This window comes from Equus przewalskii, chromosome 15 (genome assembly GCF_037783145.1).
Source record: "Equus przewalskii isolate Varuska chromosome 15, EquPr2, whole genome shotgun sequence".
Taxonomy (NCBI): domain Eukaryota; kingdom Metazoa; phylum Chordata; class Mammalia; order Perissodactyla; family Equidae; genus Equus; species Equus przewalskii.
In genome coordinates this window covers 4,027,428-4,046,696 of record NC_091845.1, presented here as the reverse complement: position 1 = coordinate 4,046,696, position 19,269 = coordinate 4,027,428, and positions in this window count along the sequence as shown.

Sequence of the window (19,269 nt, the reverse complement as noted above, 5' to 3'; positions counted from 1 at the left end):
GAGACATGTTTACCAACACGGAAGGACGTGCACTGGTCCTGTCACAGGAAACCGGCCTGGCCCACGCCTGCGCAGACACATGTGTACAGGCTCAGCAGACAAGGCCAGGCGTGCCAGGACACCTCGGGCGGGGAGGCGACCGCGGCAAGCATCCTTGCCCTCCTTTTGTGTCTCTGGTATCCCACACCCCACAAAGCCACCCTGGCCCCCCCCAAGCCAAGCTCAAGTGGAGACTGAAGAGCCGCACGGCTTTATGGTTCTGACTGAGAGCGAGTCCAGCGCCAGGGGCCAGGCTGCGGCCCTGGGAGATTTGTGACAGATACAGCGGCCACTGCCGCGGGTCCATCCGCCATCCACAGCCCTCTCGTGACACGCTGACCTGCGGCTGAGCTCTCTAACGGGACACTCTCTGGGCCTGGGAGAGCCTAGGCTACCCCGGGCCGACCCGGGGCGGAGGGGCTGTGCGGACAGGCCTGGGCCTGCTGGGCAGCCAGGACGTCGGCGGTCAGCGTCCAGGGGAGAGTGGCCCTGGGTGCCAGGCCCTGTGTTGGCGTTCGCCCTGCACAGACTCTCTTCGTGTCCCCAGCCACCCAATCTGGGAGATATTGTTGTCCTCACTTTACAGATGGGGAAACTGAGGCTCAGAGAAGGGTACCAACCCACCCAAGGTCTCAGAGCCAAGCAGCACCAAAGCCAAGACCCAAACGCGGGCCAGGAGGACTCCAGAGGACACGCAATTGGACAAGAGGGCCACGTATGGCCAGGCGCCCACCTGCCCACTCACCATCTCCCAGGGCCCTGAGCAGGGTGGCTCAGCACCTGCCCTCATCACAGCCTCAAGATGAGAAACTAGGCACAGAGAGGTCATGCAACTTACTCAAGGCCACACAGCCTGTAAGTGGCAGAGCCTGGGGCTCCAACTTCCCACCACACGCTCCATCTTCCACAACGGGAAAGTCAGAGGGAGCTGGGAGAGAGCCACTTCCTGTCTCTAAGGACTTGGTGGGGAAACTGAGGCAGCTGTGAGTGGTTGCTGGGAACTGCTGATGACCCTCTTCCCAGGCACCCCAGCCTCTCTACCTGACCTTCCTGGGAGACTGAGGCTCTTGGGTGGGGACTGATCAAAGTCTGGAGGTGCTCTCAGAGCCATGGAGTCCCACAAGGAAGCCCAGAGAGGGGCAGTGAATTGGCCAAGGTCACACAGCACAACAGCAAGGCAGGGCCCACGGGCCTCCCCTCCCCGGGACTAAAGGCTGGAGTAGGGGGTTGTCAAGGAGAAGAAAGGGAAGAGCCTGCCTCTTCCAGGCAGAGAGAGATTCCTCACGTCTGGCCATCACAACATCGGCGGGGACGCCGCGGCCCCCCGAGTCACCGTCCCCGTCCTTCATGACCTCATCTCTTGGCTGGGCCCCAGCGAAGCGCCTGGTGCCTGGAATCAATACCTCTTGGCAGGCCCGAGGCCCCTCTCCTCCTGCCCGCCCCTCCCGGCAGCCTTGCCCGGCAGCGCATCGACCGCCTGCCTCCCACCCTGGCGGGAGCTGAGCACAACCACCGCTGCCTCCAGCCGGTGCCCCCCGCGGCGCCCTTCCAGGGCAGACCCCTCCCTGCGCTCCCGCCCCCGCAGGCCCCAGCCTCGGTCCTGCCTGCATCTGCAGGGCCTGGGGAGCCAGCTCACAGAGAGGGTGTGGGGACCCTGGCAAACAGTCGGCGCTTAATAAATGCAGGTGCCTCCTCCTGAGTCTGGATGCCTGGTAAAGCACAGTCAGTGCCGTCATCAGCCCTCAGGGCATCCGTGTGCAGGAGGCTCGGGCTCACCGACGGGAAGTCAGGTCCAGGAGGGTAACACGGAAGCGGGTGTAGACCCCGAAACTTGCGCTCACAGGGCGGCTCCAGGGGGCGCCGCAGCGGTGGTGGGAGAGCCTCGCAGAAGGCGCCGGGCCTGCTCCCGGCTAGGGGAAAAGCAAGTCACTGAGGCCACGGGCGGGCGGGGGCGCGGGCTGAGTCCCAGACAGTGCGGCCTGGGCGTGGGTGTCCACACTCCAGGCCCCTGCGGGCGGCGGTCTTTGAGGCCTGAGGCTGGGGGACGCTGCGACAGGCCATGCCCCAGGAGCTCTAGCTAGCGCCCCACCCTCGTCGGGCCCTCCGGCACCGGTGGCCCGTGTGCTTCACCAGGGCACACGGCTTCTCTGGGGCGGGCCCCTGCTGCCCAGGCCCCCAGCTTCAGGGATGGGGACAGGGTGTCCTGGGATGGCTGGACAGCTGAGGACCCCGCTAGGCTGGGCTGTAGGGATGGGGTGGGCAGCAGGAGACACCGGGAGAGCTGCTCTGGCGGGCAGACAGTAGGGAGTGGTGGGGACTCAGGCCAGCCGAGAGCACGTGCTGTCAGGAGTCAGGGTCACTTGGCTCCAGCTGGCTGTCGCCCAATGAAAACGTGGTCATAGGGGCTTCTGGGGTGTTTCTGATATATCATTTTCAAGAAAAGAAGTCAGTCCGGATCTTTATATAAAATCTCCCGATGGAATCACTGAAAACCCTGAGCCCCAGAGGCGGCCCCTGCAGAGAGGGCGGGAGGTGGGGCAGGACGCGCATGACCACAGGGCAGCCGCGCGCAAGTCCAGGCTTGGGGGCTACCAGGGCGACATGGGAGCCTCAGTCCCACCCTCACAGGACCCCACTGGCTCTCTCCGGCTTCTGGGCGGGGTCCCTGCGTGGCCCACCCCTGCGCTCTGCAGGATGGCGTTCAGGAGCGCGACAGCGCCGGGTCCTCACCCTCATGCCCCGAGATCCAGGAGACCCCCGAGCAGCCCCCGGTCTGTGGCAGTGGCTGCGTGTTTGGGGCAACCCCCGGCATCTTTGCTGACACGGTCCCTCCCTCCCACCCTGAAAGCGAGCGGGAGGCGGAGGTGGGGACGGGGACAGGGACGGCCTGGACCCTGCCTGCCTGCCACAGAGGGGGTGGGCACCTCCCTCCCCACCGCCCAGACCCCCAGAGGGCCACACTGGCAGCTAATTAACGCCACCCCACAAGATGTCCCCGGTCTGCTCCCCAGAACCTTGAATGTGTGACCTCGCATGGCAAAAGGGACTCTGCTGATGGGGCCCCGTGAAGGCGGCTGAGCTGGGCAGATGTCTGGGCTATCCAGGTGGGCCCACGCGGTCAGAAGGTCCTCGCGGGAGGAAGAGGGAGCCCGGAGACACCAAAGCGGCTGCCCCCCGGCTTTGAGGATGGAGGGGGGCCTGAGCCACGGAACGCACGCGGCCCTGGGAGCTGGAAGAGGTGAGGAAGTGACCCTTCCCTGTGGCCTCCAGAAGGGACACCGCCCTGCGGACACCTGGCTTTCAGCCCCCGAGGACCAGTCTCGGACTTCTGACCTCTAGAACCGTGAGGAGAGTCCGCGCGTGCTGTTTGCAGCCCCTGTGCTGCGGTGACCCGGCAGGGCAACAACAGCAAAGAACAGGGACGGCCTGTTGGCCGGAAGAGGGCGCGGTGAGAGGAGCGGGGCTGGAGACTTGCAGCCGAGCTCGGGAGCCCCGGCCCCAGGAAGGCCACTGTGTGCAGCGGCGGACAGCAGGGTGGCCTCACCTCACCCAAGCCCCCCTTGCCTCAACAATTAGTCCTGATAACCCCGGGTAAGGCCAACCAGAGTACAGCACCCTCCTGACCCAGGAGCTGGCACAGAAATGGCCCGATCTGTGCAAAGGCCAGAACCTCTGCTGACGCTACTGGAAATGCTGCAAGTGAGGCCTGGATCCACTGCAGCCACTTTGCCATCTTGAGGGGGCTAAAAACCAGAGGAGGCAAGAGCATGAGAATCACCAGTGAGAAAAGATGAGGCCTGAGCTGGAACAAGGGCGGTGGGAAGGGGAGTGGGCCAGAACGAGGACGCCGCGGGAGAGGGTACAGGAACATGGAGCCCGTGCTGCTGGGCGAGGGAGGAGAGCCTATGGGCAAACTGAGCCAGCAGCATCTCTTCTACACTCTCCCCACGGCAGCCAGGGGCCCAGTGGAAACCTACGTCAGATGGCAGCCCTCCACCCTCAGACCTCCCGCGGCTGCTGCCTACCCCCAGCGAGCACCACAGTCCTTACGCTGCCTGCAAGGCCCGGCATCTGGCCCCGTGACCCTATGACCTCGCTCCCACCTGCTTCCCTTTCCCAGGCCTCTTCCACCCCAGACCTGTTCTAGGATCAAACACACCAGGCACGTGCTGCCTCAGGGCCTTTGCCCGGGCTGTGCCCCTGCCTGGCGCACCCTCTCTCAGACGCTGGCCTGGCTCACTCCTTCCCTTGTCGCAAGCATTTGCCCAGACGTCACCTCCCAGCCTGTCCTTCCTTGACCACCAGCCCCTGGAAGGCAGCCCTGCCCTCACTCCAGGCCCACCTCCTGCCTGCTGTGGCTCCCCCGGGCTTGTTCAGACCTTCTCCTCGCCCCATGTGTTGTTAACTGACCCTGACTCCCGAGCAGCCGGTAGCTCCGCCCGCCCAGCGCTGGTTCCCGGGCGCCCCCTCCAGCCCCGCAGGCGGCCCTACCTTCAAAGGAGCATGCGGCCCTGTGCCCTCCTCCGTGGTCCTGGCACCCGTGGGCGCTGTGCAGACTGAGCCCCACAGCCCCTCCCGGGGACCCTCAAACCGGCCACCTGCACGGCCCGGCTGGGTGGCACACAGGTGCCCACGCAGACACGCACACGGTTTGGAAATTCTAGAACCTCAGAATCTCAGACTTTTGAAAACTTGTTTATTCAGTTTAGGCGACGTTCTGTTCTTGAAAGTCTGGGACATGGCGAATTGTCCATTTCCAGACCCTCGAGAGTCAGTGCAGAATTCTACGGCAGAGTCGGCTGGCAGCCCCCACGCCATTTTCAGCTGGGCTTCCAAATGAAGACCTCCTTCCCAGCCTCTCCTGTTCCTAGGAGGGGTCAAGTGACTAAGCTCTGACCAGTGGGACGTAAGAAATAGCATCCAGCATCAACTTCCAGGAGCCTTCCTCAAAAGACATCTGATACCCACATTTTACCCTTTTTTCTTCTTCCCTCCTTCCTCCATCCCACTACTTAGAACTCAGATGTGACGGCTGGAACTCTGGCAGCCATTTTGAGCCACAAGGACCAGATCTCCTCCTTGGTCTGGTGGAGCTGAGAGCTAGAAGGAGGTTGGTCCCCAAGCCTGTCCTACAGCACCTACCTCTAGCCTTAAATATGAAAGAGACAGAAGTTTCTCTCTTGTTTAAGCCATTGCTCTCTGGGGTTTTCATTTACAGTCCAGCCTTCTGCATGCACAGATGGGGTAAGTGAGGCTGGAGTCAGACATGGACTTGTGCAAGGCCAGACTGTGACAGCACCTGCCTTCTCTTCTTGGGAACCCCTGGGCTGGTTCCTCCAATTTTTGCTCTAATGGGTCACAGGACCCTCCTCCCCCAAGGTGTCACAGGCCAGCCCCCTGTCTCACTGCCACCCATGGAGGTCGCAAGGCCCCCAGAGGCAGCCCTGGGTGGGGACAGGTGAGCCTGAGCAAGGCCTTCCCCTCTCTGGGCTGCGTGCGTGCGGCATCAGCCCCCGATGTGTGCCTCCACGTCTCCCCTCTCCAGCCTTCCCCAGGACCCAGGATGCCTGGGTTCTGATCCGCCCTTCAGCCTTAAGACCAGAGGTCCTCAGGGATCTCCCAACCCAAGCCCTGCATCCCTGGCAGATGGTCTCCCAGGTGCTGCTTGGACCCGGGTGACGGGGACACATCCTCCCTGACGGCGCAGCCCTGCCCTGCCCAGCTCTGACTGGAACACCCGGGCTGCGCCAAGCTAGCATGGGCTCCAGCCCTGAGTCCAGCCCCGCCCTCGGGGCTCCCCCAAACAGGGACCAGGACCCCCTGAGGTGTCTCTGCTGCACGCTCATGGGCATTTCTGCCCCCGCTTTCTGAGGTCGCCTCTTGGGAGGACGCTGGGGCAGGAGAGTGGCGGGAGGGGAAGCAACCCACAGGGGTCTCCCTGAGCGCAGGGCCTCTGCATGGACAGTGAAGCTGCAAAGCTGGTCCATGTGTCGCCGGCACAGAGGGACCCTGCCCACGCTGCGCCCTGCTGTACGCCACGCAGAGCGCTGAGTGCTTTCCGACAGAGAGCGTCCTTTTCACCACAGCCCTCTCGGTCGCCGATTATTAACCCACTGCACAGATGAGGACGCTGGAGTGCACAGGAAGTCCTCCACGGCGGCCACCCAGATTCAACACACGTTCAACCCCGGTGTGTCCCGCTCCGAGGCCTGTGCTCTCTCTGGGCCCCAGCCCCGCCCTGGCACTGGGGCGGCTGCGGCGTGGGGTCCCGGCCCTTGTCGCCCCCACCCCCCGCCCCTCCCCCAGTCTCTCGGCCCACGTCAGGACAAGACTCAAGCCTGCAGAGAAATTATGAATAAGGTGAAAGAAAGTTGTCCTGGCCCCGTGCATGCCTTAAGTATTTAAATTCTTTTTCATAATTATCTCAAATAGTAATTATTGCAGGAGCAGATGCGCTTCTCGCGGACAAGAACCCGCCTGCCTTCCCATTTTTGTCAAAAGTGGAAACACTGACACTATTTTCACGATTCACTTCAATAGCTGTTTTCACTGTAAATACCACCTTAACCACAAGAAAAATGCCCTGGGAGACACTGGAGGTATTCGAGGTTTTGGAGGAATTATTCCAAGAGGGCTGCGGGTGTTTCACAAGGACACGGGAGGACGGGGCAGGAAAGGCGCTTCCTCCCAGGCCGAGGGGGCAGCGCGCCTGCCCGACGGGGGCCACTCAGTGCTTCCCAGCCCCCTCCCTCTTCTCTGCCCCCAAGCCCACCCCCACCGTCACCTTCAGCTGCCTCCCCTGGGTGCCCACCCTGGAAACACCTCCTTCACCCCAAAGAACATCAAAATCCAGGGACTCCCCCAGACACCGTCAGAATCCAGGGGCCCAGCTCCCATGAGAAGCTCTGACAATTCAAAGGCAGGAAGGGACCAGGTTTCCAAGAATGTGGCGTCCTCGATGTGAGGTCTCTGGTCGCACAGCCGGGCGCAGGGGGGGTGGGGAAAGAAAGGAGCGCCAGGGCCTTCCGCCTGAAGACCCCCCTCGTGAGCTCCCTCCCCAGAGTTACAGAGGCAGAGCGCTTGCGCCCTCTCTGTAGAGCGGGCTGGTCAGGGAGGGAGGTGACCTCCTGGGGGTGCAAGCAGGGCCTGGAGGGTCCCTACGGGAAGAGGTGTCAGCGCTGGCTGGGTGAGAGGCTGGGACAGGAGCCCCGTGGGGAGGCCCTAGGATGCAGCTGGATGAGCGGTGGCCACAAAGGGAGCTTCTGGATTCTAGTCCTGCGTCTGCCACGGGTGGCCTTGGCCAGGCGACCCCCTCCAGGGTCCCCATCTGTCAAACGGACAGGTATCTGGAGGGACCTGTGGCTTGTTCCTGATGAATCCAGGTTGCGCAGTTCTCTCCCCTTCAGAGCGTCAGTGTCATCCTAACGCAGGTGTCCCCAGCTCTCTGCCCCGAGTCACAGATGCTGCTGTCATGGTCGCTTATGGCCATGGAGCATTTACGAAGTGCCCGGCACTGTGCTGAGAACCTGGCACGCATTATGCATCGTGAGTTTTCTTGCACAAGATTCCCACTCCCTAGTCCTACCATCATCCCCACGTTACAGATGGGGAGACTGAGGCTCAGAGAGGGTAAGCGAGTTGCTCAAGGCCACACAGCCAATCGACCGGGGCACACACGACTGCAAACAGATAAGACTGAGACTGAGACATGTCCCCTAGAGACGGAATTCTGACTGTCCGTTCTGCACGTGGGGGCACGGAGGCTCAAAGGAGACTGCCTCACCAGGAGCGGAGGAGCCAGGATCTCAGCAGGTGCCCCTGCCGGTGAGGAGGGAGGAGCTTCGGAGGGGAGGGGCCGTTCCCCCTCCCTGGACCCCGGGCGCCCCCCACACCGGGCCGCAGCGCAGCGCCCGCCAGACTGAGCGCGGGCCGCCCGGCTTGCTCTCTGCCGCCCCCGCGCGGCCGGTCGGGCTCGCGCAGCCTGTCGGCCAGGCCGGGGCGCCGGCTCCCTCCGCCCGGACCCTCCTGCGGCCGCCCCTGCAGGCCCCTCTGCTGGCTTCTCAGCACAGGCCCGCGGTCCCGGGACACCTCCTCTCTCTGCCGAGGGCCGCGCTCGTGCTCTGCCCCCGACTCGGCTCGACTGTCCATCTTCATACCTGTCACCTCCTGCCGTCACATTCTAACTTTGTTTCCTTGTTGACTGTCCATTTCTCGGGCAAGATGACTTCAGCTCCACTGTCTGGCGCGCAGTCGGTGCTCATTAATGAATCCTGAACAAATGGCTGGAGGAACAGTCCTGCAAATGGCCGCCCCGACTCGTCACCCCCATTGTGGAGCAGCTATGACTAAAATGGGGGCATTTCGTCACAGGTTTGGGTCTTGTCCTCCCAAGGGCCCCAGCCCTATGCATAGACCTACCCGGCCCCTCCTGCTCCCCCCACCACCTCACCCCGGGACAACCCTGTAGAGAATTAGAGAACCAGGACCTCCGAGGCTGCACCTCTCCTGGCTGAGCCACTCCATCTCTTCACAGGACGGACTCTCCGAGGGCTGCTGTCCACCTCAGAGTCTGCTGAAGAGTCTGGAGCTGAGCACAGGAACCAGGGAGCTCAGAGAAGAGCAAAAACAGAGCTGAACGTCCCCTCCATCATTAGAAGCATAAACCTTTGGTAATGTGTCCTGACAGACACAATCATTCACTCAGAAAACCTACCTTTGTGCTGTTCTGTGGTGGTACAGAGAGGTCTGCAGAAATGACTCTGGCCTGGATACGGCTCAGGGGAGAGACAGGAGGGCTTAGCCCCTTCACCCCACCTACTCTGTCCGGCCATGTGATCCTAGGCAAGGCCCTTAGCCCCCTTGGCTTCACTGCCTCTTAGGTACATTGTGGGCTAGTGAGAACGGTCACAAGTGCCCTGGGACCCTGGAGCCCCATCTCCTTGCCGTCGAGCCTGTCAGCTCCGACCCTGTGCCTTGCACAAGCACCCGTCCGGGTGCGCCTTCCTGCTGCTCAGGGGATGGCAGCCTCGGCAGGAAGGAGGGATGTATGGCTGCGAGCCTGGCTGTGCCCAGGCCCAGGGGGACAGCCAGTGCCCCGAGGGCTGCCCTCCACCTGCCCAGCCCTTCTGAGATGGCCTCACAGCGGCTGTCATTGCCGTGTTCTGGGTGGAGGGGGATGGCCTGGCCTGGGCATCCCCATATGAACGTCCTTGTTGCTGTGTGACAAAGTTAGGAGAGGGAGCCACCCACATTTATTGAGCACCCGCTGTGTGCCACGCCCTGTCCTGGATGTGCCCCCTCGGCCCTCTGAGAGAGGCGTCTGCGCCCCATTTCACAGGTGGGGAAAGAGGCGCTCACAGTGCTCTGCGCCAGCCCACGCCGCCCAGCTGGTCCGTGTCTTAAGGCCACGGTCTTGGCCCGGCTCAGACTTCGCCCTCTGTGCCTCAGCTTGCTGGGGCCTCGCATTTCCCTTTTCCTCCAGAAAGAGAAGAGTTTTGGGGCCACACGCCTCCTGGATGCCCCCAGCCATCAGGGTCCACGCAGCTCCACAGCTCCACCTCCTGCCTCACACCCGCTCGGGCTCCCGTGTCTGAGCCCCGGGTTAAGCCCCCCTGTGGTGAGCGACAGTCACTGCCCTTCAGAGAGGTGCAGTGTGCCCTGACTCCTCCCTGCTCACTGCAACCCTGGGGCCTGTCCCGTCATGAATGCCTCTCACAGGTGAGGAAACCGAGGCAAAGAGGAGTTAAGGGACCTGCCCAGGGTCCCAGATCTGCTAAGTGGCCGGGCCTGGATTGGGACCCAGGAAGTCTGGCCCGGTGTGCCCCTCACCATCCTCCGAGGCGCTGATGTGGCAGAGCCCCGACGCCAGGACCTGCAGCACCATGAACGCCTGAGAGGATGTGACCTCCCGCGGCCCCCGCCTCGGTGGCCTCACCTCCAGCCCTGGGGCCACCATGCCCCCCAGAAGCGGCCAAACTCCCACAGTCAGTCTGGGCAGCGGCTACCCCAACTAGGCCCCGCAGCCGCCCACCCCCCCAACCCGGGACAGCGGGGTGAGGCCAGCCTGGGGCCGGGGACCCTGGCCTTGGGTGCAGCCGCCCTTCCTGCAGTGGCGGCACGGGGCTGCCCCGGGCGGGGCGCAGGGGCGCGGCCCTGGAAGGGAAGAGGCCCAAGGCCAGCATCGGCTCAGGGCCCTGGGAGGAAGGCAGCAGAGGCCGGCGGGAGGCAGCGCGGCAGGCCGAGCTGTCCACCTGCAGGGGGCTGGCCCTCCCAGAGAGGCCCAGGCGGCAGCCAGGCGACCGGAAGAGACGACCGCACCCAGAGCCGGGGTCACGGACCTTCCGCCACTGCTCTGTCCTGGGGAGGCACAGGCGGGGCTCCAGCAGGCAGGCCCTCCCTTCCTGCCTGCGGGGACAACCGGAGCACAGGGGGTCTTCAGTCGTGGCCACGCCTAAGGCTGTCATTGTCACCAGTGATGCCCAGTGGGCGTGGGAGCAATGAGGTGGGCTCAGGGTTGATCCTCTAAAGCAGGCCTGTGTTCAGACGGAAATGCCAGGCTGGGGGTGGAGGGAAGGCCCGGAACCTGCTGAAGGCCACCGTGGGTCCGGCCCACGCCCTTGTTCCGGACGCCCTGGGCCCGGATGCCCCGTGCTCCAACGCTCCACCTACCCGGTGAACTCTGCCCTTCCATCATATGCCTCACGAACTGGAGACGAATGGTAGGCTGGAGAGTAAGAAGGAAGGCCAGACTGGGGCCCCCAAGTCTTGGCCACTGGCCCCTCAACAAGCACAGACCTCAGGCAGCGTTCTTTCCCGAAACCAGGCAGCAGGCCTCCGAAAGGAGCCCTCCCTGGATCTAACAAAGGGAGGTGGCTGCTCCTTCTGCTGGAGCCTGCGCCTCTGTTTCCATGGCAACCCCTCCTCCAGGACAAAGCGGGGACTCAGAATTATGCACATTGCCTTAGCAGCATGCTCCAGAGGGCGTGCCCAGCCCTTAGAGCACAGATGGAGAAACTGAGGCCTGGACAGACGCAGTCAACCAGAGCCCCGTGCAGGTGGGTACATTAACTGATGTCCAGTGGACACACACTGTCGGAGGGGTGGCTGCTAGGATTATGCCCGTTCACGGCTCAGGAAACTGAGGCCCAGCAAGGCAGGACGTCCCAGCTAGGGTCTCTCAGCCAGGCCAGGTTGGGCTCACCTCAGGCCCCGGGAGTCAGGTGCTTCTCCTCACCACCGGTGGCAGGCGGGCTTCCCCAGGGAGTCCCCGTCCCACAGCAGTGACAGGGGGATGCGTGTTCCCTTTGGGGCCAGCTGCAGGAGGCTGGTGTCTCAGAAGGCCTCTGTTCTTCCCACCCCTCCTGGCGCTCAGCCCCAGGACGTCGGCCTGGCATCAGCTCCCGGAGCGGGAGCACCGAGGCATGACCCTGACACTGACAGCACCCCAGGGCAGGCACAGAGGCCCTCGTCCCTTCCTGTCCCCATCCTTCCCGGCATGTTTCACAGGGTCAGAGTGGCTGGGGTGGGGAGGATGAGCACAGGAACCTCAGCCCCAGCCAGGCCAGACCAGCCTTGAGCTTCCCTCCCGATCAACGGACGGACGAAAGGACGAGCCTGGCCCAGCACTGGCCTTTCAGGGGCTGAGCCCCGCTGGGGACCTCAGGGACTTGTGTGGAAGCAACAGCAAAGCCCCCCAGAGCGTGCAGAGGAACCTGGAGCAGCTGCCCCAGGCGTCAGGGCAGTGCACCTCGCAGACAGGCCCCCGCCTGGACAGCTGGACAAACTCTGAGCGCCACCTGAATAGCTGGAAGGTCCCAGCCTTTCTCTCAAGCAGCTGATGGGGGCAGGGGGTGTGACCAAACACGTTTGCTTATTTATTCAGCAAACACGTATTAGTGCCTACTTTATGCTGTGCCTGGTGCTAAGTGCTGGGGAAACAGAGATGATCTTTATCTGCGTAAACCCTAAGACAGGCTACCCTCCGGGGATGTGTTGGGGCAGAGGGTCACAGGGCAGGGATGGGTGACGGGGTGGGGAGCGTCAGAGCAGAGCACTGTAGTATGAGCATGAGTCTCTGCATGCAGCCCACCTGTCCCCTCAGAGGAGGCAAGGCAGACCCCCCAAACACTCGCCACCCCTGGGAACGCCTGGGCAGGATCTCCTCTGAGGGCCAGAGTGGCCAGGCTAGACCCGGGGCTGTGGGTCAGGCAGCTGCCAGAACCCAGGCCCCAGAGATCGGAACCCCCTCCACGCACACACGCACACACGCAACCAGCACAGCGGCAGCTCCCACCTCAGATGCACTTCGCCGGGTTCCTCCACACTCTGGTTTGCTCACCCACAGGAACGCCAGCACCAACACAACCACTGATGCCCTGTGGGCCCAGACGGAGGGTGGTCCTGGTCCCAGGGTGCTCAGGAGGGTCCCTTCACACCGCTGTCCCAGCCTGACTGTTCAGAGTGCCCCCTTTCTCACTCAAGTGTGCCTCTGCACGATGAACTGTATGGTCAGCCGCCTCACCCTGGGCGCTCGCAGGTGCTGCCTTTCCTCTTGAGAGGAGCGCTCAACCAGTGTGTGTGTATGTCTGTGTGTGCATGCGCATGTTTGCGTGTACACATGTGCATGTTTGTGTACCTGCATTTGTGCATGTGTGTAGGCATGTGCATGTTTGTGCACATATGTGCGCATGTGTGTACCTGCGCGTTTGTGTAGGCGTGTGTGTGCCAGAGACGCCTGTGGCAGTCCGGAGGAGCCTGTAGGCGTTTCCGCGCCGATTCGATTGCGCTGACCGTGATCAGCCCTGTCGGGCTCCGGCGCGGCACGCGCGAGCGGGCGGCAGGTGTCGCCCCGCGCCAGGCTCAGCGCGGCTGGGCAGAGGCGTGCTCCGAGCTGTGCGACACGCGCGAACACAGCCGATGCTCCTGCGCCTCGCTGCCTGCGCGGATTGGAAAGGAGACGCCACCTTTCCATCAGAGGTCAGTGACACAAGCTTCACCGACCCCCGATTTCCGCTCTGGGAGCAGACCCCCGCCCTACCCGGCCCAGGCCAGCAGACTCTCCCCCGCCTGCGCCTGCGCCTGCGCGGCCGCCCGCGGTTCCGAGAGCTACCGCCAGGGGTCGCCGCGTGCGCCACGACCCGGAGCGGCCTCCGCAAGCACAGTCCTCCTCTGACCCGAGCCGGCCCCGCGAGGCTCGGGGGCGCAGGGGCCTCGGCCCGCCTCCTGCGGCTTAGCGCCCCGCTCTGCCCCTCGGAACTGCCGCTGCCCCCGACCCCTCACACTCGGGGCCTTCGTGCGTGCTGGTGCCTCTGTCTGGAATGCCTGCCCTGCTTCTCCATCTGGGTACCTCTTGCTGGACCATCAAAGCCACTGGAGGCAACACCTCCTCCAGGAAGCCTTCCCTGATGCCAGTGTAACAGCCCCTCCAAGTGTCCACTGCCCCCTGCCGCTTCCTCATCATTGCGGTGACTGTCCGAATGGTCACCCCGATTCTATGTCAACTCCCCACCAGACTGAGCTGCTGGAGGCTTGGTTCAGCACTGCAAGGAGGTTTTCTGGGTTTTTTGGTTTGTTTTGGGGGCTTTTAAAAAAAAAAGACTATTTTTCAGAACCGTTTTATGTTCACAGGAATATGGTGTGAAGAGTGCAGAGTTCCCATACAGCCCCTACGCCCACACATGCACTCTCCCCTTCCATCAGCATTCCCCATCACAGTTTGTCACCATCCGTAAACCTGCACTGACACATCTTCATCGCCCAAAGTCCCTAGTTTACAGGGGGTTCACTCTTGGGGTTGTACAGGCCATAGCTTTTGAAAAATGTACAGTGACACGTGTCCACCATTACAGTCTCATACAGAATAGTCTCACTGCCCCAGAGTCCTCTGGGCTGCACCTACTCACCCTCCCTCCCCTCTAACCGTTGGTCTCATCACCATCTCAAGACTTTTGCCTTTTCCGTCCGTAATGTCACATAGTTGCCATCACACAGTATGTGGCCTTTCAGATCGGCCTCTTTCACTTAGTGACGTGCATTTAAGGTGCCTCCACGTCTTCTCATGGCTTGAGAGCGCACCGAACAACAAGATCCCGCTGTCTGGAGGTAGCACAGTTCGTTTATCTGTTCCCCCATGAAGGACATCTTGGTTGCATCCAGGTTTTGGCAATTATGAGTAAAGCTGCTATAAACAGCCACACGCGCAGGATTTCACGCGGACGTAAGTTTCAGCTCCTTTGGGTGGATACCAAAACGTGTGACTGCCGGATCCTATGGTAAGAGCCGGTTTAGTGTTGTGAGAAACTGCAAACTGTCCTCTGCGTTGGCTGCACCGATTTGCATCCCCACCAGCAAGGAGAGAGAGTTCCTGCAGCTCCGCATCCTCGTCAAGCGTTTGCTCTTATCACTGTTTGAGATTTGGGCCATTTTGACAGGTGTGCAGTGGTGGCTCATTGTTACAATTTACAATTCCCTAATGACGCATGATGTTGAGCATCTCTTCATATGCTTGTTCGCCTTCTGTATATCTTCTTTTGTGAAGTGTCTGTTCAGATCTTTTGCCCACTTTTAAATCATTTTACTCGTTTTCTTGTTGTTGAGTTTTAAGAGTTCTTTGTGGTTTTGGATAATACTCCTTTATCACATAATACTCCTTTGTCTTTCACGACGATTTGCTCCCGGTCTGTCACTTGTCTTCTCATTCTCTTGAGCAGGGAGCTTTTGCAGTCAGACACGCCTGGGTTCAAATCTCTGTGTGACCTTAGGCAAGTCGCGTGCTGTCTCTGAGCCTCAGTCCCCACCTCTGTAGAAGAGAACAGAAGCTTCCTTCCCAGGTTGTAGTGGGATGAAGTAAAGTCTTCGTGACGCGGAGCCCCAAGCACAGAGGCTGAAGCATGGCCGGTGCTGCCGGGCTGACGCTGGTGGCACCAAGTCAAGTCAGTGCTCTGGGCGGTGCACTTTGCCCACGGTGCCACCATTAGAGCACCTGGCCGTCAGTGGTGGTCCCATTCATGCCAGACCAGGCCAGTCAACTCATTTGCCAGGAAGATTCTTGTGGGTGGGATTCTTGGTCCCAAGGACAGAGCAGAGGAGCAGACCCCACGGAAGCCACAGCCTTTGGGCCAGGAAGACACCTGCTGTTGAGGGGAGAGCTGGCCACTCTGCCAAGTCGGGCCACATCCCCTCAAGGACCACTTCTCACTCAGCATCCAGTGCCCTCCCATCTGGCCTCCTCAGGCCTCCAGCCTCTGCTCCCGGTGTCCCCTTCTCTCCAGCCACACCGGGCCATGGGCAGGGCCTCAGTGTGCCCCGTGAGCTACCATGGCCCTCCTTGTCACCAGAAAGGCCTTCCCCTGTGCCCACCTGTCCCAATCCACCATCTCCATTGGTCACAGGCAGAGCTGCTAGGCTGGGGCTGCAGCCACGAGAGGGCACCACTGCCCCACAGATGTGTTGGACCCACCCAGCATGTTGGCAGGAGATGCCTCCATCCCAGTGGCTTACAGAGCAGCGGGAGGGGAGAATGTCCACCTCGCAAACTCATGGAATCCAGATGAAATGGAGCTTCAAGGGCCCCACGCCACGTCCAAACCTTCCAGGCCAGCTCGCACACCTCCTGTGATGGGGCGCTCACCACTTCCAGCCAGGCTGCCTGGCCCACTGCAGGACTGCTTGCCATGAGGAAAGAGCTTTGCAATGGTCTGAGTCCATTTTACAGAAGCCACAAAGTTGTAAGGGGCCACGGAGGCTATCAAATCAAAAAAATTTAAGAGAACAGCTTTGTCTTGGGAAACCATGAAAAGGAGGACACCTGGGGTTTCCAGAAATGCTCAAAACCTAAAAGTCTATCTGAAATTTCTTTCTTTTCTTTTTTTTTTTTTTGAGGAAGACTGGCCCTGAGCTAACATCCGTGCCCATCTTCCTCTACTTTATATGTGGGATGCCTGCCACCGCATGGCCTGATAAGCAGGGCATAGGTCCACACCAGGGATCCAAACTGGCAAACCCTGGGCCGCGGAATCGGATTGGGTGAACCTAGCCATTGTGCCACCCGGCTGGTCCCTGAAATTTCTTCATGTTTACATGTTGGCTCCAAACTTTTCTAAATATCGTGCCAGCCAAGCAATGGAGCACGTGGCGCTCGGTGCACCTGATGGGGCCCCATCTATGGTGCAGCTCAGTGACTCCGATGAGGCAAACCCCAGGCGCCCGTGTGCAGCACTCAGGCCCCCTACCTGCCCCGGGCCATCGGCATCGCACGCCCCTCAGCTTGGCACACATTGGGAAGTTACATCGTCGATGGGCGCGTAGCTACAGGAGGCTGAGCCATGCCACCTTTCTGGAGGCAGCCTGAGAAAATGTGGCCAAAATAGGGGTGCACACACCTGGCAACCAGCAGTTCACTCCTGGTTGTGCATCCAGAGAAGTCCTGAAATAGGCCCCAAGGGCACGAGGACGTTCACTGTGGCCAAGGCTGCGGGCTCAGTCCCCAGGGGCTGCCTGGGTGTCGTCACCCCGGGGGAATCCTGGGGGCGCCAGGAGGAGGGCTCTGCAGCCACAGACAGACGCGCACAGCAACAACTGCAACAGTGTAAAACGGTGCTGCGTGCAAAGCAATTCAGACGCCGAATGCCATCCATGAATAAGACCGTTAAGGAATTAAAAATATGTGCCCACGAGTGCAGGATGGGAGGACAGAGGACAGAGTGACATCACACCGGAGCACCCTGGCAGACACAGCCCGGGTATCAAGTCCACATTGACGGTGACGTGTCACGGGCTGGCATGTTGATGCCTCTGTGGTCTTCCTCCCCAGAAACCCACCGTCCTGGTCTAATCCTGAGAAGGACGCCAGGCAAACTCCAGTAGAGGGCAGCACACGCTCTTCCCGACCAGTGATCCTTAACACGGCCACTGCCATCAAAATCAGGGAGAGTCCCAGAAACCCCACCGCCGGAGGAGCCGGGACGGGTGGGATGCTGGATGGGATCCTGGGACAGGAAAGGACAGTGGGTTAGAACTCAGGAGCTCTGAGTAAACTGTGGGCTTCCTTAATAATAATGTATCCGTATTGGTTCGTTCACTGGGGCAAATGTATATAATCCCATAAGATGCTGGCAATAAAGGGAACTGCGGGCGGGGGACGAGGGAACTCCCTGTCCTATCTTTGCCCCTTTTCTATAAATCTGAAAGTATTCTAAAATTAAGTTTATCAAAAATAAAACAGTCACACTAAACCACAGTAGCCATTTTCTAAAGCTCTTCCCAGCAGAGATGCACACCTAAGACGTGAGGCAGGCGGCCTGGGGGGCAGTGTGGGGATCTTGACCCAGACCCCAGGGATAGCGGTGTACGTGAGTCCCAGCCCTTTGCCCCGGGTCTGAACGCCAACCCAGCAGACAGGCCAGCGGCCCCAGGCGCTCCTCACATGGCACTCTGTGCGCAGACACAGAGGCCGTCCCTTGTGGGTCCCAGGAGGGAGGCCCAGGTGCCATGATGGTGAGCATCGGCACAGACCCTCCACTGCGGGGGGCTGTCTCTAGATGGTTCCAGGCTTGCTCTGCCCAGAGAGGGCAGGAGGGCTGTCTGAGGCCGGACCCCACAGGTACCAGGAAGGTCTCAGGAGGGGAGGCGGGTGGGACTAGCCCTGTGTTTGTGTTCGGGGGGGGGGGCGCTGTGCTCCACCTGACACAGGGCCACAAACGCTGCCCCCACCCAGGCCTGGAGAGCAGAGTGCATGCAGAGGGGCAGAAAGCGTGGACATTAGCATGACTGTCGCAGTTCTGGTTAAGAGGGGTCAGTGAACGTGTTCCGTCTGATGAGTGAGTCCTTGGCTTGCCCCCCGAGATGAGGAAGAGAGGGGCCTGGACATCAGACGGGGCTGGAGTGAAAGACTTGTGTCCAAGGGCCCCGCTCCCAAGGTGCTGATGTCCCCAAAGGAATCGACTCCTGCAGGGGCCTGTCCTCACCCCAGAGTCCATCCTGCAGGGCCAGCCCTCAGCCTGTAGTCCACTCTCCAGACTGCAGCCAGGGGGCGTTTGTAAAATGCCAAACTGGCCCGTCACCACTCCTCTGCTTCAGCAGCTCCCCGGTGCCGCCGATGAGATCAGGAGATCAGAGTCCGATCTGAGGCCACCGCCCCGGCCTGACCCCGTCCCGCCTCCCTTCCCACCCTCCAATGGCACCCCTCATGGCAGCCTTCTCCCAGCCCAGAAGCTTTGCACACACTGTTCCCTCTGCCTGGCAGGCCCTTCCCCACTGGTTACTGCATTCTGTTGGACTTTTCCTGTTGCATTTGACAGAAAACTCAACCAGACTAGCTTAGCCAGAAAAGAAAGTAACAGCAGGAAATTCAAAGGTCGCGTGGCCTCAGGCCCGGCACGGTTCCGGCTGGTGCTGCGGTCAGCACCGTCGACCGCCAGCTCTCCATTCTGCCTTCAGCTTCACCGTCCACCTGCAGCAACATGGGGGCGGCAGCTCCAGGCCTGAGAGCCCCTCAGGTTCGAGGTCAGGGGCCAAGAGTGCCACCTCCACCCCCGTATTCCCAGCAAAGGTCCCACAGCACCTCATCACCTCGGATTGATCAGGGCCCCTCCTGGACCAACCCCGGAAGGCGGGAGACACAGTGCGGAGCAGCTCAGGCCCGCGAATGTGGACTCCAGCGTGCGGGGGGGAAATGCCCAAACAGAAAGCGGGTGCCTGTGCTCAGAGAGGGGCACTAGATGCGGTGCTGGAGAGGCGCAGGCGTCCTCCACGGCCCGGCCTCTGGCCTCCCAGCCCCTTATGCCTTCCTCCCCTTTGTGGACTCTTAAACCCTCACACAGCCACCAGAGGCACTGCCAGCGGGGTCAGGGCAGTCCAGGTCGAGGAGCTCTGAGGACATGAGATGAGGCTCCGCATGGGTGGGGCACCCCACACCCATGTCCACGGCAGGGAGAGAGGAGACACGAGCCCCAGAGCCCCTCATGCCTTCATCCCTGGATGCTTCTCCATGAGGCCGGTTTCAAGCTAAGCTTGCCTCCTTTCTTGTGGGGTCGTAAGAATGGCAGGAAGTGGGCCGGACACAATCCAACCTCCTCATTGTTTGCTCCAAGCCCCGGATGGCGTGGCAGGCGCACCAGCCAGCTCCTTCCTCAGCGGGTCACAGGGGCTCCCAACTTCTCGGCCCCCACTTCCCTCCACGACTCAGCCCTGCGCACTCGGGGTCTGCCAGTGCTAATACCCCCTCCCGGAGCC